At 43.4% G+C, this 22,942-nt stretch overlaps 1 long non-coding RNA gene across 2 annotated transcripts; it reads left to right on the top strand.

The window, feature by feature from the left end:
* The first annotated feature begins 16,730 nt into the window (after positions 1-16,730).
* On the top strand, positions 16,731-20,664 carry LOC125531323. 2 transcript variants are annotated; one of them, XR_007293156.1, is made up of 2 exons: positions 16,731-16,972; positions 17,505-20,664. It is a non-coding gene; the product is annotated as an uncharacterized LOC125531323 (long non-coding RNA). The 2 variants fall into 2 exon arrangements; XR_007293157.1 differs by having other exon boundaries at positions 16,731-17,142.
* The last annotated feature ends 2,278 nt before the right edge of the window (positions 20,665-22,942 follow it).

Here is a 22,942-nt window from a genome sequence, read left to right as displayed (position 1 = left end):
TGAGAGCTAACAAACTTTGCATCCCCGAGCCGTCTCTTTGTTTGTTGCTTTTGCAGGAATCTCATGGAGGCGGCTTAATGGGACATTTCGGACGCAACAAGACATTCGCCACGCTCTCTAAGAACTACTTTTGGCCCAAGATGTTTTGGGACATCCATCATTTCACCAACCAATGTTCTACATGTCGCAAAGCTAAGTCCAAAGCTCAATCTCATGGCCTCTATATGCCTCTCCCAATTCCATACCAACCATGGGAAGACATTAGCATGGACTTTGTACTTGGTTTGCCTAGGACTCGAAATGGGAAAGATTCCATATTTGTCGTTGTGGACCGTTTCTCAAAAATGACACATTTTATTCCTTGAAACAAGATAGACGATGCTTCACATGTTGCTAATCTCTTTTGTAGGGAAATATTGCGTCTACATGGTGTGCCAAAGACTATCGTGTCGGACCACGACGTCAAGTTCTTGAGTTACTTTTGGAAGACCTTATGCGCCAAGCTCGGAATCAAGCTACTATTCTCCATGGCATATCATCCACAAACAGATGGCCAAACAGAGGTGACAAACCGTACGCTCTCCACCCTTCTTCGTGTTCTAATCAAGAAGAACATCAAGGAGTGGGAAGAGTGCCTACCCATCGCCGAGTATGCCTACAACAGCGCAAGACATTCGACTACCGGCAAGTCCCCTTCGAGTTGTCTACGGCTTCAACCCGTTGTCTCCATTGGACATTCTACCTCTACCACTACACGAGCGCATAAACATGGATGCGAGTGCCCGAGTCAACCACCTCAAGAAGATGCATGAAGATACAAGGCACACCATTGAGCTCCAAGTACAAAGACTCGCGACCAAGCTCAACGTCAACAAGCATCACATAATATTCAACATTAGAGATATTGTGTGGCTACACCTTCGCAAGGAACGCTTCCCCAACGAACGTAAGTCCAAGCTTCTACCACGAGCCGATGGACCATTCAAGGTGCTTGCCCTCTACAACAACAACGCATACAAGATCGACATCCCACGTGACAAGTACTCCGTGAGCGACATCTTCAACGTCAAAGATCTCTCCCCGTACCATGGTGATGAGGATTTCGATCCGAGGTCGGATCTTTCCCAAGGGAGGGGAGATGATGCGGAGCATCCCATGGACCTACCATCGTCTCATCAAGTGCCTAGTGGACCCATGACTCGATCACGTGCAAGAGCTCTCGAGACCGAGGTGACATCTCTCCTCTCACAATTCCACTTCGATGACCATGAGACATGGCTACTACCTCAAATGGAGACATTGTGCATACTCAGGTATCATGGAGTTAGCCATGGAGACGCCAAGGAGCGAGGAGAATCCGAAGAGGAAGATGGACGTGAAGACGAAGAAGAAAAAGGGCTAAGTCAGCAGAAGCCCGGACGATCCGGACCGCCGTCCGGACGATCCGGCCTCAGCCCGATGATCCGGACCCCGGCCCGGACGATCCGGATAATGTGCCCAGCGACACCCGAGACGGCATCTTGGAGATGGGTCATCCGGACCCAGGCCCGGATCATCCGGCCACGCCCGTACGTACGGACCAAGTCCCGGACATCCGGCCCTCCCGCAGCTGCTACAACCCAGCCAGATCATCCGGTCGCCAACCCGGATCATCCGGACCCCCGAAGCCCGGATCATTTGGACCAACTCCCGGATCATCCGGCCACCGCCTGTGTGCATGACTTGGGCTGAGGCCCGTGTACCCGTTTCATCCCCCACTTACCCTTTCGCCCCTTGGGCCATAAATAGACCTTCTACTCCTCATTTTTAGGGTTAGCAAATGTTTGGCTCATGTTTGTGAGAGAGCTTTGCTCATCCACTTGGTAGTCTTCTCTACGGAGATTCGAGCCTCCAACGGAGAAGATCCCCCAAGCGGATTCAAGACCCCTTATAGGGAAGAACTCAAGACCTCCTCACGGAGAAGACCGGCTACCCTTGTATCGTCCCTAGTTGTCCATGGATCATGTATCTTTCCTTATGTACTCGAGGATCTAGCCCATGTGTGACTTATTCATGTCAGTTTAGTGATTTCTCTCGTGTTTCCTCTTGTGTTTTCCCTCGTTTTCCCCTCGTGTTCTTCGCGTTCTTGGACGGGATCCGCTCCTTTCGTGAAAAATCGGCCCCTAGGGTTCCTACCCTACATCAGTTTCTCCGACGGTTCAATGAAGAAAGGCGCAAGGCCATTGGAGAAGAGGTGGCCAGGCTCTTGGCGGCCGGGTTCATTGTGGAGGTCTTTCACCCAGAGTGGTTAGCCAACCTGGTGCTTGTACTCAAAAAGAATGGCACTTGGCGCATGTGTGTGGATTACACCGATTTAAACAAGGCTTGTTCGGCTGACCCTTTTGCCCTCCCCCGTATTGATCAGATCAAAATGCTACGGCGGGTTGCGCATGTTTGAGTTTCTTGGATGCTTATTCAGGTTATCATCAGATCAAGATGGCAGTCAAGGATCAGGAGAAGACAGCTTTTATCACTCCTTTTGGAGCTTTCTGCTATGTGTCTATGCCTTTTGGGCTTAAGAGTGCCCAGGCGACTTACCAACGGTGTGTGCAGAATTGTCTTCACGATCAGATTGCGCGTAATGTTCATGCTTATGTGGATGATATAGTGGTAAAATCCAAGAAAGAGGAAACCTTGGTCGCAGATCTGAAAGAGACCTTCGATAACCTCCGGGTCTACAAAATGATGCTTAACCCGGCTAAGTGCGTTTTTGGAGTCCCAACTGGCAAGCTCTTGGGTTTTTTGGTGTCCAACCGAGGTATTGAAGCTAACCCGGAGAAAATTAAAGCAATCACATCCCTGGCCAAACCAACATGTATCAATGACGTTCAACGGCTAGCGGGTCGAGTTGCTGCTTTGAACTGGTTCATAAGCCGGTTAGGGGAGAAGGCGATGCCTTTGTATTAGATGATGAAGAAAACGGATGATTTTGTTTGGAGCGATGTTGCAAACTCTGCTTTTGAGGATCTGAAGACACAGCTTGCAGAGCCGCCGGTTCTTGCTGCTCCAGTTGAGAAAGAGCCGCTGTTGTTATATGTAGCCGCCAACTCACGAGCTATTAGTGTGGCAATTGTGGTGGAGCGCAAGGAGGTTGGCAAGGAGCATCCGGTTCAACGAACGGTTTACTACGTCAGTGAGGTGTTAATTGAATCCAAACAATGATATACACATTGGCAGAAGCTCGTATATGGGGTGTTCATGGCGAGCCGGAAGCTTAAACATTACTTTCAGGGTCACCCAATCACTGTGGTTAGCTCTGCTCCTTTGGGAGACATCATTCAAAACAGAGAAGCCACTGGACGAGTCGCCAAGTGGGCCATTGAGCTTGGGTCTCAGGGGTTGAAGTATGTACCACGTACTGCGATCAAGTCTCAAGAACTGGTTGATTTTATTAATGAGTGGACAGAGATGCAGATGCCGGAAGAGAAACCAGACAAGACATATTGGACTATTCACTTTGATGGGTCCAGACAACTGGAAGGCTCGGGGGCTGGAGTTGTTTTAACCTCCCCTCAAGGTGACAAATTTTGTTATGTGTTGCGGCTGATGTTTCCGTGCACTAACAACGCAGCGGAATATGAAGCCTTGCTCCATGGTCTTCAAGTGGCCAAAGAGATGAGCCTGAGCCGGGTCCGGTGTCTTGGCGACTCAGATTTAGTGGCTCAACAAGTCTCAGGTAAGTGGGATTCCAAAGATCCTCTCATGGCGGCTTATCGCCGTGAAGTTGATGCTATTGCAGGGCATTTTAAAGGTTATCAGGTGGAGCACATTCACTGTAGGAAGAATGAAGCGGCTGATACTTTAAGCCGGTTGGGATCTCAGCGTAAGCCGGTGCCACCTAACACCTTTTTGGATGTTTTGCATAACCCGTCTGTCAAGTTACCCACAGAAGAAGATCTAGCCGTTCCTGACCCGGAGGCACAGTTGGTGGCGGCTCTTCATGTCATCCCAGATTGGACAGTGCCGTTCTTGGCTTACATGACCCGGGGAGAATTGCCAGCGGATGAGACCCTGGCTCGACAGATAACCCGGCGGTCTAAGTCAATGACGATTTCGGATGGAGAACTATACCATCGCAGCGTCTCTGGAGTGTTTCAGCGATGTGTTTCCCCTGAAGAAGGCCAAGAAATACTTCGTGAGATCCATGAAGGCGATTGTGGTCGTCACGCCGGGTCAAAATCTCTGGTGGCCATGGCTTTTTGTCACGGTTTTTACTAGTTGACGGCTCACGCTGATGTAGAGGATCTGGTCAGCAGATGTGATGAATGTCAAAAGTTCGCACGACAAGTACATGTGCCGGCTCAAGAGCTCCGGATGATTCCAATCACTTGGCCGTTTGCGGTCTGGGGACTTGACATGGTGGGACCTTTCAAAAGGTCTAAGGATAAAAAGACACATCTTTTAGTGGTAGTTGATAAACTCACAAAGTGGGTTGAGGCAGAGCCGGTGAGTAAGTGTGATGCGGCCACGGCAGTTCAGTTCATGAAAAAGGTGATCTTCCATTTTGGTTTTCCACACAGCATTATCACTGACAATGGCACTAATCTATCCCAAGGGGCTATGGAGGAGTTTTGTCAATGTGAGCATATTCGGCTTGATGTTTCTTCTGTAGCTCATCCTCAATCCAATGGTCAAGCTGAGAGAGCAAATCAGGAAATTTTAAAAGGTCTCAAACCGCGGCTTATGGTTCCTTTACAGCAAACGTCGGGTTGTTGGGTAGAGGAATTACCCTCGGTGCTGTGGAGTATCAACACCACACCTAACAGGTCTACAGGTTACACGCCTTTCTTCATGGTATATGGAGTAGAAGCAGTGTTGCCTAGTGACAACTGTCATGACTCGCCCCGTGTGGCGGCTTATGTTGAAGCTAACAATGAACAAGCCAGATAGGATGCACTTGATTTGTTAGATGAGGAAAGAGACTTAGCAGCAGCTCGATCAGCAATTTATCAACAGGACATGCGCCGTCATCACAGCCGCCGGGTTAAGTCCAGGACTTTTCAGGAAGGCGACCTGGTGCTCCGGCTCATCCAGGATCTGTCAGATGCACACAAGTTATCCCCACCTTGGGAAGGACCCTTTGTGGTCAGCAAGAACTTAAACGACGGGTCATATTACCTCGTTGACGTTCGAGAGCACAAAGACTGAAGTAAGTCGGAAGAGGAGACCCACCGGCCGTGGAACATTGCTCAACTTCGGCCATACTACACCTGAGCCACCGGCTCTCATCATGTACATACTTTAAAGGTTGTATATACTATGATAAGTAATAAATCAGGACCATCGGTCTCTTTTCTTTTCAAAAGATTAAGCATCTTTGTTGTTTCTTATTATTCAAATGACTATTAAGGAGCTGATCAAATTTGAATCAAGTCTAACCTTTTTGGTCCGGCTTATGATCGTATTCGAATCTAGCTGCAACTATCATGGTCACTTGGGGGCTTCCTGTTCAAACATAGGTCGTATTCGAACCAAAGAGAACATAGCTGCCGTAACCCTCTTGATCGGCTCAAGGCCAAACTCACTAGGGGGCTTCTTGATCGTATCCGAATCATAGCTTAACTCCTTTTGGGTCCGACTTGGATCGTATTCGAATCAGGGTTGTTAAAAACCTCTCAAGGTCATTTGGGGGCTTCCTGTTCATACATAGGTCGTATTCGAACCAAAGAGAACATAGCTGTCGGTACCCTCTTGATCGGTGCAACGCCAAAGCCACAGGGGGCTATATGGTCGTATTCGAACCTTAACTTAACCCCTTTGGTCCGGTTTACTGATCGTATTCGAATCAGAAACTCCCAACTTTTAATTACAAGGTTCAATTTTATTTACTTTTACCACCTGTTATTTGCCTTCTAGTTTTTTGTTGTCTCAGTTTCATGAATAAACAGCATGGTCTCTTTCGCCGGCTGGACTATTGGATAACAAACCACAAAGGTATGATAATCATTAAGTATTCAGAAGCATTGACTTCTCCAAAAAATTGGATTATCAGCTTCAACACCCAGGTTATTTAAACCGGTGGTCTAAAGATCAAAGGTACAAGTATGACTATTGTTTACAAGCAATTACCTGTTGTATTAATCAAAGGGTTATTTTCAGCCTTGTTCTCTTTTTATGTCGGTTTCTGTTTTCTACTATGGAAAAAATATTGGCTATAAGCCGGGTGTTCTAACCCGTTCGGTACTAAGCCGCCAAGCCAGTCTTTTCTCTTGTATCTACAGGAATAGAGTTGAAGTATTATAGGGACAACCGTAAATATGATGCATATATTGACATCAGGAAACACAGGATCACACACAAGTGTTTTATGCGTGATGGCATAGGCAAAGCATGCAGTGTTTTCACAACTAATCTATTACAAGGCTTTTATAAGCCGATGAAGATGGTTATTACTCCTCCCTCGCCGGTTCACCGCCCTCTGTTGACTGGAAGCTGGGTTTTGACCAATCAAAACCGTTCACGGTGACAAATTCTGCTTCTTCATCAATCAGGCCGACCGAATCAACTTCCGGAGCAAATGTATTTTCACGAACAGGCGGGATTAAATCAGTCACCTTGTACGAGGGAGTTGCCATCTTCTTATTTTCAACATCAAAATCCGGCTGATACTTGTCGATGTTGGTTTCAAATCCAAGAATAGTCGCCTGAGGTCGGACTCCGCGCATGCAAGCCATGAAGTCATCTTGTTCAAAGGGAGATCTGTCTTCCTTCACGGTAGGATATCCTCTGGCCACGTCCGCCGGGTCTAGATCTGGCACCCAAGCCTTGGAGCGGCTCAGGGCAGTCAAAGCTCTGGCTCTCACACAAGAGCTCTTCACTTCTTGAAACCTGGCGGGTAGGATTGATAGTTTCTTTAAGACGTCGCTGAGCCGTTTGGGTCCTTGATTGGCAGGAGAGATGGCGGCAAGTGCCCGTTGTGCGCCAATATACAATTGCTCCACTAAGGTATACACTGCCTTCAGTTTAATCACATGATCTTGGCTCGGATTCTTGCTTTGTGGGCCTGCACATATTTTATAAACAAAGTCAGCTAGCGGCTTATATTCCGGATCAGCAAAAAGTACACAAGATCAAAGACAGACGGCTTACCAAAGATGGCGGCCACCATTTGAGACACCCAGCCCTTTAAACTGTTCAGCTCTGTTGAAACCTCTTAAAGGGCTACTTCGGCCTTCTCGGCGCGTTGTGTCAGAAGCGTTTTTTCCTCTGCCCAGGTTTTCTTCTTGGCGGTGAAGCTGGTATTTAATTTTTCCGTCTCAGAGAGACTTACTTGAAATTTGGAGTTAGCAAACTTGATTTCTGCCTCCTGACCCGCCAGCCGGATCTTCGCATCAGTCAATTGCAAGCTCAGTTCAGATACGGCATTCTGCAAAAAACGTACCCAGATGAGTCAAGATTTCGCTTAAGGTTCAAAAGTCAAGATTCAAGTCTCAAGTATTTTACAAAACCACTTAACACTTGGGGGCTAATGTATGCCAAAACAATTTCTTATGACTCTAAAGACATACTTTAAGTCCCAAGTACTTTACAAAGTAACAACACTTGGCACTTGGGGGCTAATGTATGTTATTCAGCAAGTTTCTCAAGGTTAAGCCAGATTACGAAGTTCTTTGAATACGGTACAAGACAATTTAAAGTATCGGCTCATTTATGATCAAATGAACCGGCCCTTGGGGACTACATGTGAAGCTTTTGTTCTATTTTATTGAACTCAAGAAAAGTTTCAAAGGTAAAAGTCTTAGCCTATATTATAAAGTCTACAGATCATTCCGGTTCTCTCATAATCTGAAGACTTGGGGGCTGGTAGAATATAGATAAGCCAAAAGAACATACCTCGTATTTCAGCTGCAACTGTTTGACCATTTCGATCTCTGAGCCGCGACTGGAGTGCACATGGCTAAGATAGCCGGATAAAATATCGTTGGCATTCAGATGATCATAATGTGCAACATCAAAGCACACTTTCTGTCTCTCCAATGCCTCTTTTTTCGCCGTGTGGCGAGCCAACATGGTTGGATTCCCCGGCTCAACAAAGCGGCTCCCGGTGATCAAAACATCTTGCGCAGACGGTGACGGCGGGTTGGCCGAGCTCGATGGTCCAGTTGTGTAAGGGTTAATGATGGTATCATCAACCGACGGCTCAAGAGGATTTGCTTTTGCATTGACAGGCGGGTCTTCTGGAGTTTCAATTGATGGAGGAGAAGGTGGCCTCGCAGGTTCAGGTGCAAGGACTAGCGGGTCTTCCACCGGCTTAGTTACCTTGGCCTTCTTAGACTTAGCTTGACCACTAAGAGAAATATTATAGGACTGTCAGTATAAGGATACAGTTTGAAAAAACACGGAGGAAAGAGGATTTTTTCCTTACCCAGGGGCAGTCTTGAAGGCCGGAAACTGGGTCTGAGACGAGTCGCCAGAGGAGCGAGATACCTCCTACAAAGATAAGACAAAGTAAGTAATGCAAGGGAGGAGATCCATTAATAGAAAGTCAAAGATAAAGAAATAAACCTCGTTCTGGCGTTTTTGAGGATTTTGTTGAAGAACAACAGCCGGTTCGTCTTCGGTCCGGGCTTGATGGCGGCTCTCATGCTGCTGCTTTATCAAAAGAAAGTGAGGGTCCAGATAAGCTAAAGGGTGTGAAAACCTTACTTTCCGGGTTACGACTCGAAGTTTCTGTCTTGGCAAATGGGCTGAGTCGGAGGAAGTAGTTACCTCTTCTTCCACGGCCTGACTGGCCCTAGTGTCATCCTGGTAATGATCAGTGTTAATAAGATTATTAAAAAATTGTCCAAGGGAATCAAGGGCTACCTCCGACTCAGAAGTATCATCAAGCCTCATCAAATCTTCAGCAGTGCTCTTCTTCTTCTTTTTCGACCTCTGGGTCGTTTTCTTGGCGTTTATGGCGGCGGCTCTAGCTTTCTTGGCAGCTCCGTGGTCATATTTAGCTTTCCAGAAATCAGATTTGGCCTGCAGATAGGTAAAAACAAGATGAAAGGTCAGGTAATTGTTAAACAACACGGCTGGGAAAATACAAAGGAGAGAGATCAGAGTTTCCGTACTTCTGGCCCCGGGTTAAGCTTGCAGAAGGGGTTTAACCCAACGATACTACAGTCTTCATATTTTCCGTTCACCATAAGGGTTGACATTGAAACAATATCTTCTTCCGTTAGTTGAACGGAGTTGTGACAAAGAGAATCATCTAGGCCTCCACCATACTCGTACATCAATTTTGACCGACGGCTTAGAGGGATAACCCGCCATGAGATCCAGCAGCGGGTCAGATCAACTCCGGTTAAGCCGTTTCCTAATAAGGCATTAATCCTCTTTATTGATGGGATAAGCTTCTTGTGTTCGACAGCAGTAAGCTTGTCAGGGAGCGCGAACTTGGAGTCAAGACGTTCGGGGCGATAACCCGGCAGTGGCTTCTCGTTTGATGGTGAAATGTCTTGACAATAGAACCAAGTCTGATTCCAGTCTTTTCGATGACTCGGCAAGACTATGAGGGGGAAGACAGTGCCTTGCCGGCACTGAATTGAGATGCCTCCAAGCTCCAAGCTAAGGCCGTTGGTGCACTCGTTCTGCCGATTCAGATAAAAATATTCTCTAAACGGCTCCGCGCTCGGCTCTTCTTGAAGATACACCTCACAAAGCACTTGGAAGTTACAGATGTTAGAAATGGAATTGGGCCCGATATCTTGAGGGTGGAGTTTGAAAAAGTGGAGGACCTCTTTGAAGAACTTTGAGCCGGGCGGTGAGAAGCCACGGTTCATATGGTCAGTAAAAACAATCACTTCGCCATCTCTTGTATTAGGCCGTTCTTCGTCTGGTTCAGGGGCACGGTAAGACATGACGTCTTTTCCTGGCAAAAATCCTATGGAAAAGAACTCCTTCAAACGTTCCTCAGTTACGGTTGAGGGAACCCAGTTGCAGATGGTTGGCGCTTTGGACGGCATGATGTTCAAAAACGAACTAAAAAGAAAGGCAACATGCCGGTTCAATTCAATGGTGAAATTAACAGTTAAATGATGATAATACAGTGGAGTAATGGCGGCTTAGTTAAGGGCTAATGCCATATAAGGAAAAGTAAGCCGGCACAGTAAGCCGCCATGACTACAGATATTTGAGAAAGCAAATTCAGCTAAGTGTTGAGACAAACAAGTTTCCTAATTGCTTGGTATTATTCCAGATCAAATGGCTATTCAAAATGGGAAAAATTCTAGACCTAAAAAGTTTAGCGCAGATGAGTCTGTAAGTTCTAATGAGGTCTTTGAACCAGAGAAAGGGATCTATGGGTATCAAGAGTAGGCACAAAACCACTACCGCACAAGCATATATATCTTTTTGGATCAAGAAGAGGCCTGCGGTGGAAGAACTACGAAGAACTGCGATGAACTATGAAGAACACGCAGAAGCCTGGAAACCCTAATGCGGATCTGAGAAGCGAAAAGGAGAACACTTACAGCCACAGATCTTCTGCGGAGGTCGCCGCTGTTTCTCTGGACTGATTCGGGTTGATGCAGCAGCCAAGGTCGACGGAGATGGAGGTGAAGCGCGACGGCGGCGAGGCTCGAGCAGCAGAAGGGTTGCGAGAGGAAGAAACCGGAGAGAGAGAGAGAGAAGAATGAGGAAGGCTGAGGCGTGCCTATTTATAAGGAAAAAGGTGAACAGACGGGCACAAAAATTGAGGAAGAGCCGAATAATGGTTATCCAACTACACGGACGCCTCGATTCTCGGAAGGCATTAAAGATGAAGATCTGTTGGGAGATGACATCATAAAAGTTTTTTGTGTTTTCAAGAGATGACGTCATGGCAGGTTACAAAAAGCTTCTGTGAGGATAAGAAGATGGATTTTGTTTAAGTGTTGAAGATTGACAAAGAACAAAGTTCAAAGTCAACCTGCGGCCTAATGTTGGGGATATAGCTATCAGTTATGACCCGCCCAGGAGGGGCCGGGTCAGCCCCAATGGCGGGTTACAAAGGAAGCCCAGTAAACATTAAGATGATAGTTTATCAAATCTTATAGAAGGCCTAAAAGGCCTAGAGGCGGCTTAAGGCCCAATATTGTAAACCACCGTATGTAAGGAAAGACTTGTAAAGAAAGGCATGTAAAAGAAGTCACCAAGCCGGACACAATTTATGAGCCGGCCGGGACTCTGTAGGCCACCAGGCGTCAACCCGTGTATATAAGGGGACGACCCGGTGGCGGCTTAGGGCAAGAAACAAGAGATCGATAACCAAGCCGGCGAGTTAAGCCTCTTAGCGATCGAAACCCCAGCAATATCAACACAACTAGACATAGGCTTTTACCTTCATCGTAAGGGGCCAAACTAGTATAAGACTCTCGTGTCCTTTGTCCCGATCAACCCCTTTAAGCTTCCTAGTTGCGATGGCCCTACGACTAAGTCCTTTTGCTAGGACATCTGCCGTGACAATTCCACGAGAGAGGTGAAGGACCGCCGTGGCTCGTGTCGGTACCATCACCTGGAGAAGGAACGTGTGATGCTTGTCTGGAGGAACGTTGCACCAAAGATCATTGGCAATGTCTCGTTAGCATGACGACACTCAAATTTATGAGGACATAAACTTGAGCTGCCTGCAGATTTTGGGGTTAGCCCCACTTTTAACATTGCAGATTTGAAGCCTTATTTGGGTGAGGAAGATGAGCTTCCGTCGAGGACGACTTCATTTCAAGAAGGGGAGGATGATGAGGACATCAATACCATTGTTACACCCATAGCCCCTGCTACATATTGGACCAATCACTAGAGCTCGCGCACGCCAATTGAATTATCAGGTACTTTCGATTCTTGATAACGATTCTAATGTTCATGAGAATATGATGCTGCCTAAATTGGATACATTTGTTTTGCTTACAAATGAAGGGCCTAGCTTGGACAAGAAAGATGAACCTTGGAGCAAGTTCAAGCATGGAGATGATGGCATGCGCAAGGGGATTAAGAACGGAGTTACAAGTGATGATTTCAGAACTTTGAAGCCACCATAAGGGGTGCATGAAGCCTTGGACGAAATATACAAGATGCCACTTCATAAATTTCGTCCAGAGGCTATTCTAGGTGCAGCGTCACCTTATTATTGGGCCAGGCCCATGTATTTTCAAAATACTTAAGTATAGGCTGTTTTTAGAGTCCGTATGTGTGGGGAAACAAGAGTTAGGGTTAGTTTCGGACCCCTCCTCCAAGGGCCATGAAATTCCCCCCTCTTCCTCCATATATACATTCCTTAGGGCGTCGTCTAGACTTTGGGTTTTGTTTAGATTAAAAGTCTGCCATAGCTGCAACTTCGCGTACTTCGTTTGTGTCCAACGACCAGACCAAGACGTCACAGAACCCCACCTTCATTAATAAAGCTTTCCTCTTTTATTCGCAATATCCCGATTGCAATCTCAGTTTCTTGCTTGTTCTTCATTTGCTCGCAGGAAATAGACCCTCGTGGTCAGGTTGATCATGCTCCGGTGTGGTCAATAACCCTCGGAAGTTGGTTTAGCGATTACTAAGGCGCGACGTCTTCGCACGTTCGTAGTCGAATCATCAAAGTCGACTCCCACAAAACGATATCTATCTCATCGAAACATCGGGACACCTTCGCCTCTATCAAGTGGTATCAGATTTTCAGGTTGCTCGGTGAGATTTTATAGTTTTTCGTACTTTAGATCGAGTTTGTCCTTCATACCTACAGTCCACGAAAAAGCCACAAAAAATCGGGTTAGTTCATCATATCCGAACCAATCTGAGCCTTTGCATAATCTTTTTAGGATTTCGCATTGTTGAGTTTGCGGTTGCATCGTCGTGTCTAGTTGCTGGTCTTAGTGTCTAGTCCTTTAGAGTTTCGAGTTCTGTTCACAAGTAGTCACGCCGCCGCCGCATCATCATCATCACCGCTACCATATACCACCATCATTGTCACCGCTGCCATATACCACCATCGTCATCACCACTGCCATATACCACAATCGTCATCGCCGCTGCCATATACCACATATCTACTGCCATCACGATAATCCGAGTCCACCTCCATCATAGATTCGCCACCAGTCCGTGTTCCACCGCCCTACATATATTCGCCACCAGTCCGAGTTCCACCAGATTCATCTCCGCCACTAGTCCTAGTACGAGTCCAGGATTTGTTGCTTTGTTTTGGATTTCCAGATCACGCCATACTCCGAGTCGTGACAGAGTCGGACTCCCCAACTTCCATGCTACCTGCAGTCGTGACAGAGTCTGGAAAATTCTGGCTAGGCAGTTTTTAAGACCATTTGTAGACTTTTTCAAAAAAAATTGTTGCGGAGAAAAAAAGAGAGGAAAAAAGTGGAAAAAAATTCAGAGCGTGCTCCTCCCTTGTTTCCGTGCAGCGTCGTGATTTTGTTGGTGTTCTAGGCTCGTGTCTCTAGCACGGTCTAGCCTAGGACCAGCACAGTACCGTCGTTGAGCGTTTATTCAACTTTGCATCTCTGAATTGATTATTGATGACCCTTTTTGCTACCATATTATAAGCCTTCCCAGCTCCACATACATCTACGTCGTGCGTTTGACTCTCCCTGGTAATCGCTCTATCCAGACTTTGAGAGTTTTGACTACGACGGTTGCTGATCACCGCCTGCTGCTGGGTAAGAACTGGTAAGAATTTGAGATTTTCTTGACTGATTTGTGACACCCACCACCACCTCTTGTTAGTAGTCTGTAGGATCATATTCTTGTGTGTTTCTATTGCTGCTAATCATGGCAGGATCACAAGCCAACGAGACTGACTGGGAGAACATGACGAATAAGGAGTTGCATGATAAATTTCAGCAAACGATCGGTGGACAGGTGCAAGATGTGCTAAATAGATTTGAAGAGGCCATGGAGAAGATAGATGGCATGGAGAAGACGTTTGAAACAAAGCTCGATAACAAGTTCAATGAATTGCTCGCGCATCTTCCACCACCACCACCGGCTGCACCTAACACACCTCTACAACGACAACAACAACAACAACAACAACAACAACAACAACAACAACGACAACTACCTCCACGTCGCGAAACAGCCCTCCGCCGAGCGAGCTGTATCCCTCTTGCGCCTGGCCAAACTGTCGATGCTGATGTTGATACTTCTGTGGCTCCTGCTGCTGATGCAGAGGAGGATGATTTTGCGGGAGATTACGAGGATGAGGTTGATCAAAATTAGAACTACGTGCAACCACCAGCACCGCAATCACCAGGCCATCCACATGCAAATAATGGCAATGGTAGGGCTCCCCCTCAGGTATGAGATCATGACCATCTCTCTAAACTGAAGTAGAATATTCCACCATTTGAGGGTAGATATGTTCCTGAGATATATCTTACTTGGGAGTTAGAAACTGAACAACGATTTACATGTTTACAATATCTCGAGGAGAGACGTGTTCCTGCTGCTGTTTGTGCTTTCACTAGTTTTGCATGTGTTTGGTGGTCTGAGCATTGTAGATTATATCCTATTCCAGCTACTTGGGCTGCTTTGAAAACTGCTATGCGTACTCGTTGGGTTCCACCATATTATCAACGTGAATTACTTCAAAAATTGCAGCGTTTAAGACAAGGAAAAAATTATGTAGAAGAATATTATGAGGAATTACAAACTGGCATGATTAGATGTGGTATTGTTGAGGAGAATGAAGCTATGCTTGCACATTTTATGGGTGGATTAAATAGAGAGATTCAGACCATTCTAGAGTATAAGGAGTATACTAATGTCACTCATTTATTCCATCTTGCTTGTAAAGCTGAACGTGAAGTGTAGAATCGACAGACATTGGCGCGAACTAATTTTTTTGCAGGTCGATCTTCATCATGGACACCACGTGCATCCTCCGATTCCACTGCATCAGCATCTCCATCAGGTGTCACCTCCAGCCGTGATACAAGAAACCAGGCACAACCACCACTATCTGCCAAGAGCACACCTGTTGGGCCTGCGCATAGCTCTTCTTCTTCCATGGCATCAACAGGGCACACAAGTGATATTATTTGTCGTCGTTGTAAGGGAAGAGGACATTTTGCGAGAGAATGCAAATCTCACCGTGTGATGATTGCTACTGAGGATAGTGGTTATGAGTCCGCTAGTGACTATGATGAGGAGACTTTGGCTCTTATTACACGTGAAGAACACGGTGGAGATGATTCTGATCATGAGACACAATACATGGATCCTGAAGATGCTGACATGTATGAATGTTTAGTTGTTCAACGTGTTTTGAGTGTGCAAGTCACACAAGCTGAGCAAAATCAGAGGCATAATTTGCTCCATACAAAGGGAGTTGTGAAGGAACGTTCTGTTCGCGTCATCATAGATGGAGGGAGCTGCAACAACTTGGCTAACATGGAGATGATGGAGAAGCTATCTCTCACCACAAGATCACATCCACATCCTTACTACCTCCAATGGTTCAACAACAGCGGCAAGGTTAAGGTAACACGTACTGTTCGTGTGCATTTTAGTATCTCTACATATGCTGATTATATTGATTGTGATGTGGTACCTATGCAAGCATGTTCCTTATTACTTGGTAGACCATGGCAATTCGATAAAAATTCTATACACCATGATAGAAACAATCAGTATACTCTTGTTCATAAGGATAAAAATATTATTTTGCTTCCTATGACTCCTGATTCCATTTTGAAAGATGATATTAATAGAGTTAATAAAGTAAAACAGGAGAAAAGTAAGAGTGAAAATCATATTGTGGTAAAAGAATTTGAGCAACAAATGAAGCCTAATAATAAACCATCTGGTGTTGTTTCTGAAATTAAATTGAAAAGTGCATGTTTACTTGCCACCAAATCTGATATTGATGATCTAGATTTTAGCAAATCTGTTTGCTATGCTTTTGTGTGCAAAGAGGCATTATTTTCATTCGAGGATGTGCCTTCCTCTTTGCCTCCTGCTGTCACTAACATTTTGCAGGAGTTCACTGACGTCTTTCCACAAGACGTGCCACCGGGATTACCACCTATTTGAGGGATTGAGCATCAAATTGATTTAATTCCCGGTGCATCATTACCCAACCGTGCACCATACCGTACCTATCCAGAGGAGACGAAGGAGATTATGCGTCAAGTACAAGAACTGCTCGACAAAGGTTATATACGCGAATCCATTTGTCCTTATGCTGTTTCTATCATTTTAGTGCCAAAAAAGGATGGTACGTCGCATATGTGCGTTGATTGTAGAGGCATTAATAATATTACTATTTGTTATCGTCATCCTATTCTAGGCTAGATGATATGCTTGATGAATTAAGTGGCTCTACAATATTCTCCAAAGTTGATTTGCATAATGGATACCATCAAATTCGTATGAAATTGGGAGATGAATGGAAAACAATATTTAAAACTAAGTTTGGATTATATGAGTGGTTAGTCATGCCTTTTGGATTAACTAATGCACCTAGTACTTTCATCTATATCTATCTATCTATCTATCTATACCTATACTAATTACAGACTCCTTGTAAAATCACACATTGAACGGTAATTAAGAGCCGTTTATCTGGTGGGACCGAATTATTACGGTGGAGATCGATTCATATAATCCTAGGGCAAAATTGACATGCCAGTCACAAAATTTTGCAAAATCATCCATCCGATCCCTGTGTTATGTATTCTACATAGTCATCGGATGAATCCCAGCCGGGCAAACTTTTACACACGCCTCCTCTTTTTTTATAATACAGAATACAAAAAAAATGTCTGCTCCATTGGCCCGTCTTCTCCTCCGCCTCCATTGTTTCTCCTCGGCTGCTCTCCATGCCCTAGGCGGCACTCCCATTCATGGCCGGCGACCCGTCTTCTCCTCTGCCTCCATTGTTCCTCCTCCGCTGCTCTCCATGCCCTAGGCGGCGCTCCCATTCATGGCCGACGAGCAGAAGCTTCAGCCTCCGTCGCGCCCCGAGGTACTCCGTCGCCGCGCGCCCAGCCGGCTCCCTTTTCCTCTTTGTTCTCCGCTGCAGGTCACCGGCCATCCGTGCTGCAACCCAATCTCTTCTCAATCCCGCCCCTGTCAAATCTTTAAATCTCCTCTTATTTCAACTTTTCATATCCAGGACCGTAGTGATGATCTCAGGTAAGCCATGTGTGTTTCTATTTTCCATTAGATTGATGTGCCTCTTTGATCTAGAAAAAGATGCCGGATCTGGGTGTTCTTTTGATCTGAAAAAGGTTGCATCACAATAGCATTAATAATTTGTGTTTTTGCGGGGATTAGTAATTTGTGTTTTAGGTCTCTATCTGAGCTTTTGATTTTTGTTGTAACATTAGTATTTTTTCTCACTATGTATATTTATCAAACTCGCATTGTTATTCTTGGAGTTCCATGTATACAGATCTCCTTCTTGTATTTCATTGCAATGTTATGATCAGTGATGCAAACCAATTTCTCCTCATCCAACCATTAGAATTCTTCTTATTTCAAGTTTTTAAATATAGATGGTTGATGCATCATATGAGGAGGTGTAGTACGCATGATGTTTTCAAGAAAGGAGGCCCCGGTTGGTACTTGAGGCCGTCAAGTTGAGGAATTACGTTGGACTGGTGGCACCACAACTTACAATCGAAGCCCTACTCGAATCCGTCTCCCGTTATTCCTGCCCCACTCCACTGGTAAATCACCCTGCATTGTTAAATCCGTACTCCTCCATCCGTTTAATTCATATAACCCATAACAAGTCGGCTTAATCCATCACATCTCATCAACAACAACAGGCCTTTTTTTCTATCTATCTTCATCACTTCTCTACGTCAGATTATACATTTGGGTGAGTGGGTGAGAACCAGCTAGAATGTGATCTCGCCTAAAGTGGCACCATGCAGCAAGTTTCTGTTAAACTACATCCACATCAACTGTCAACCAGCCAATTTACATTAACTGTTTACACAGGAAGCTTTACACATGTCTTCCCGTGCGACCATTTGTTAGACAACAAAAATAGTTGACGATTCCTATGGAATGAACTTCGACGTTGTATGTTATTTCTCCCGAGTAAACGCTAATTGTTAGATTATCGCATGGTAGTGGTATATATATATCTATTAATTCTCTCTTCTGGGATTACAAAAGGCTAAGTTGACATTTTAAGTTTTACAAACTTCCTAGATTTCTCAAAATGATTTCCAATAATGTGTATGATCTATCTTTGGCAGATCTGCAGTAAGATTTTCAAATTGTTGCCCATGCAAAATTAAGCTAGATGTATGGCGTACTTGAGTTATATAAATTCTATTTACAGCACATACACGTACTGTTTTTGAAAAGGGATCCAAATCTATGTTTTTATTATTATTAAACACCCATATGAAATTTCCCTGCAAATGTAACCATGGAATCCATATTTCCTAGGTTCGTTCGTGATAATATGCTATTTCTTTTGGAGTTCCAGTGTTTAGATTTTAGAGATGCTAACTTATACAAAAATATGTATCAGTGTGCCCTATTAGTGATTTGCATATTTAGAGCGGGGAGGTATATACATTGATAATGATCCGAATATTGTCAGCTAAATATGTTTTTACGAAACTAACAGATTTATGTGTTCCATTGTGCGCAGCACAATGTTTAGTGTACATGCGTGACACTATATCTACTTTTCCAAATAGTACTCTAGACTAGGAACTGTAAAAACAATATGTGAGAAAACTTAATCACTACCATACTATTTTTAAGTAGGTTGCAAATAGGATATATAGTCCTTATATGACTTTAACTACCTCCAATTCACGTCATTGATCACATTGTAACTGTTCCTGCTGCTGCAGGTTCGACTTCAATTTTTGCTTCTGTACGTATAGTGTTGGTTCGCTTCTCCATAGCTTTCTACCTCCCGGAATCCATCTTCCTATTGCCACATAATTACATCATTTGTTTTTGGGAAATCAATGTATAGATACATTGTTTCCCTCTGCAGTGCACATGCTCTTATATTTGTTTTTGGACTGATTCTTCGATTGATTTCATGCTATGATTGGATAACTAGATTATCTAATTTGAAATTCTCCAGTCTTTTGTATGTTCACTTGCATAGACGGCTTAATCAGTTAATCTAGAACCTAAACTGAAGACAAAATAGAGCACATATACTTGGTCATTTCTCCTAAGAAGATTAATCCACCTTGACTTTAACTTGACTTCCAAAGAAGTTCTGAATGATCAAGCATTTTTTTGGTTTTTAGTAAACTAAAATAATGTTGCACTCTGACAATAATATTCTGATTTTCTAAGTTAACAGAAATCTTTCAATTTCATACCAGTTTTTTTAATCGTGCATTTGAATGATGGCGATATTATCTATTCTCTGAATTCCGCTTGCATGTTTCGAGTTGAAACAGTAACTGAAATTGATAAGTATGCAACGATTTATGTCCTCCAGCATGAGTAAAATGTTGTGGGTTACCATTTCAGATAAGTAACCACTTTTATTTTCTTTGTCTATAATTGACATGTATACATGTTGTCGCTCTGCTTGAACCATCCATCTCCACATTACGCCCGAGACTTCCATCGCAATAATCTATATGTATCCAGGTAGTGTCCAATATGTATACACAAGCTCCTCTCACAGGCCGACTTTGCTGATTGTGACTGAGCGTGTGTGTGTGGCCGTGATGTAAGCTTTATCTTGGCCTGAGTATCAGTTCCCTTTTATGATACAATTTTTGGATGCTATTTTATTCTACATGTATAGGTTTCTACAGGTCCCATTGGCTGCTACCTTTTAGTGATACGACAGCTGAATGGCATGCTCACCAGTAGTTCTGTCAAAATGAAATCGACTGGACTGCATTTTTTATGTGTGTTACTAAGTACAAGCTGTGATTATTTTCTTTCTAGGGATAGAAAATTTCTAGGCATTAAGCTTTTTGAGACGTTAAGGTCTCTCATAATTAATTAGCCCTTGTAAGGTGTATACTGACAGTAAGCCCATTGCAGTAATTGGTTGGATAATTCTTTGATATGTTTTATTCAAATGTCTGCTTAAATTAGTGTCAGATTCCCCCTTCATCGATTACTTTTTTGGATATGAATTATTACCATAAGAAGTGCTCCCTCTGTAAAGAAATATAACAGTGTTTAGATTACTACTTTAGTTATCTAAACGCTCTTATATTTCTTTATGGAGGGAGTATATTGGTTCTTCAGTGTTTCATTCTGACAGTACACAAATTATATTGTTTTACGTTGGTCATTTCTCACTCTGCAGTCTGTATCTTTTGCTTCATAATTCATCTGTACACAAGATTGATGCCCAGAAGTTTCAGCCTTCCGTGCTAAATGCCATTCTTTTTTGACTTGATAAACACCAGGTAACATGGAGTCTTCTCATTTGTAATGGCATAGATATAGGAACGAGCAATTCAACTTTTCTTTAAGAAAGCGACACACAAAAGAGAACTAGATATTGTTGTTGAGAGCTAGCTCTGGTCACATGATCATCTATGTATATAGTTTTCAACAAAAGAGAACTGGATTATTGTTACTGAGGGCTAGCTCTGGCCGCATGGTCATCCATGTATATAGTTTTCAACAATAAATGTGTCCTGATTGGTACAGCATAATTTGCAATCTTAGTTTCTTCTGATCTCATAATTTGAAGATGAACTGGAGAGGGGAATGTGTACTATGTTTGGAATCCGTCACACTAAATGTGTATTTGTGGTATTGATGTACAGTTATTAAGAAAGTTACATTTTCCAGCTATTGTTCTACTGAGAGGATGCATGGCTGAAAATTGCTCTAGCTGGAGTTTTATGTCTTTGTGAATGAAGACTAGAGGCGCTGACTTGTAGCCACTCGAACACTGCCATTGGGGAAAATCTATATTGCTTATTGATCCAGTCTAGCTATTGCTAGAATACCAATTTTCGTACACTGCATAATACCCATTACTAATTGAATGTTGATTCTGACAACCTTAATACATCCACGATGGTGGAGGCACTTCAAAAAAGGTAAGCTGGAGAAATATAACAGAATCACACGACGATCCCCTTAGCTAATATCATATGGGTTCGATCGAGGTTGTCCGTCAACAGTGCATTGGTAAAAGTAAGCTGAAGGACTCGGACAGATTAATGAACTGCGCATGTTGAGTTTGAAAAAAAAGTGTACATATATGTTTTCTATTACAGATCATCTGACTATGTTTTGTATTAAGATTAAATCAAAATGCTACAGCAAGATACATTTAGTTACTATAGTTTTATTTTATTTTACTAGCACTCTCTTCTCCGTAAAAAATAATAATTATGGAACGCATTGATAAGCTATCAAAAAGAGATGATACATTTCCTTATCATTTTGCTCGATTGCTCGATGTTCATTATATAACAAAAAGTTCCAAAAAATATGTGTCTAAAATGCAGAATGAAGTATTGGTTAGTAATTAATTTCAGAACACAAATAAGCATGGAAATTAAGAAGCGCCCAGTTTTCTTGCCCTCACCTACTAATATAATATTTGTTCCCGTATGCATATGTATCTCACTTTTCCAATTATATGACATGGTCGTCTGAATTTTAATGCACCCTTGAAGTTGTGCTTCGTAACTAAATGTTTAAATTTCAGTACAACTAGGGTTTTCTTGGTGTGGTTGCATTCATGTAAACAAAAAATTCATTGTGTGCAGGTAATATCCTTCAAATATCACTTACAATATATGTTTTCAGTCTGTTTTGCTTCAAGTGAAGTACCTGTTTTCTCTCACTCTTTCATGGTACAACAATTAGCAACATCAATCTACACAATAAATAGAGCAGGTAAAAAACAACAAATAGAGGATGAAATCATGCAAATAAATAAGTATCATTATATCCATACATGGATAAATGTCTTTTCATCAACTGTGCTTGGCCTCTAAATTGACATGTGTGTGTGTGTGTGTGTGTGAGGCTTGGTATTAATTGAAACAAGTAGCAATCTAGTGCCAATTGTGTACATGTGTGTTTGTTTTGAAACGTTACTTGCATTTTCTTAAAACATCATTCTGATGATTGTCAATACTGTTGGACTAGCATGCGAAGTTGTCAAATGAATTCCTACAAAATGGTGTGTGGTTGGCTTTTTGAGCACATTAGTAAATGAATTGGGCCTTCCACGTGTAGGTTAAATATCACCTGGTAAGTATGAAAATCGGTGAATGATTCATCCATTAGTATAATACACTTGGTTATTGATTCAAATACAAATTTCCCGACTGTAGTTCTTTCATAAGAAACTTTCTATCAATTTTGGCTTGAAAGATATTTTATTCAAGAACGACAGTTTCATGATGCTTGCCCGTGCAACTGCACGGGTTGACGATTAGTGAGATTAATGAACGAAGTTTTACGTGCTTTCATTGGACGATTTGTGGTAGTTTACTTTGATGACATATTGATTTATAGCAAATCTTTGAAGGAACATTTGAAACATTTACGTGTTGTTTTTATTGCTTTACGTGATGCATGTTTGTTTGGTAACCTTGGGAAGTGCACCTTTTGCACCGACCTAGTATATTTTCTTGGCTATGTTGTTACTTCACAGGGAATTGAAGTTGATAAAGCCAAGATTGAAGCTATTGAGAGTTGGCCGCAACCCAAGACGGTCACACAAGTGAGGAGTTTCCTTGGCCTTGCTGGTTTCTATAGGCGTTTTGTGAGAGATTTCAGTACCATTGCTGCACCTCTCAACGAGCTTACAAAGAAGTATGCACCTTTTGTTTGGGGTACTGCACAGGAAGAAGCCTTCACGGTATTGAAACATAAGTTGACACATGCTCCTTTACTTCAACTTCCTGATTTTAATAAGACTTTTGAGATGTGATGCTAGTGGAATTGGATTAGGAGGTGTGTTATTACAAGATGGCAAACCTGTCGCATACTTTTCTGAAAA

Source organism: Triticum urartu, unplaced genomic scaffold (genome assembly GCF_003073215.2).
Source record: "Triticum urartu cultivar G1812 unplaced genomic scaffold, Tu2.1 TuUngrouped_contig_696, whole genome shotgun sequence".
Taxonomy (NCBI): Eukaryota; Viridiplantae; Streptophyta; class Magnoliopsida; order Poales; family Poaceae; genus Triticum; species Triticum urartu.
The sequence above is the reverse complement of the archived record's forward strand: the minus strand, read 5'-3'. Positions and strand labels throughout refer to the sequence as shown.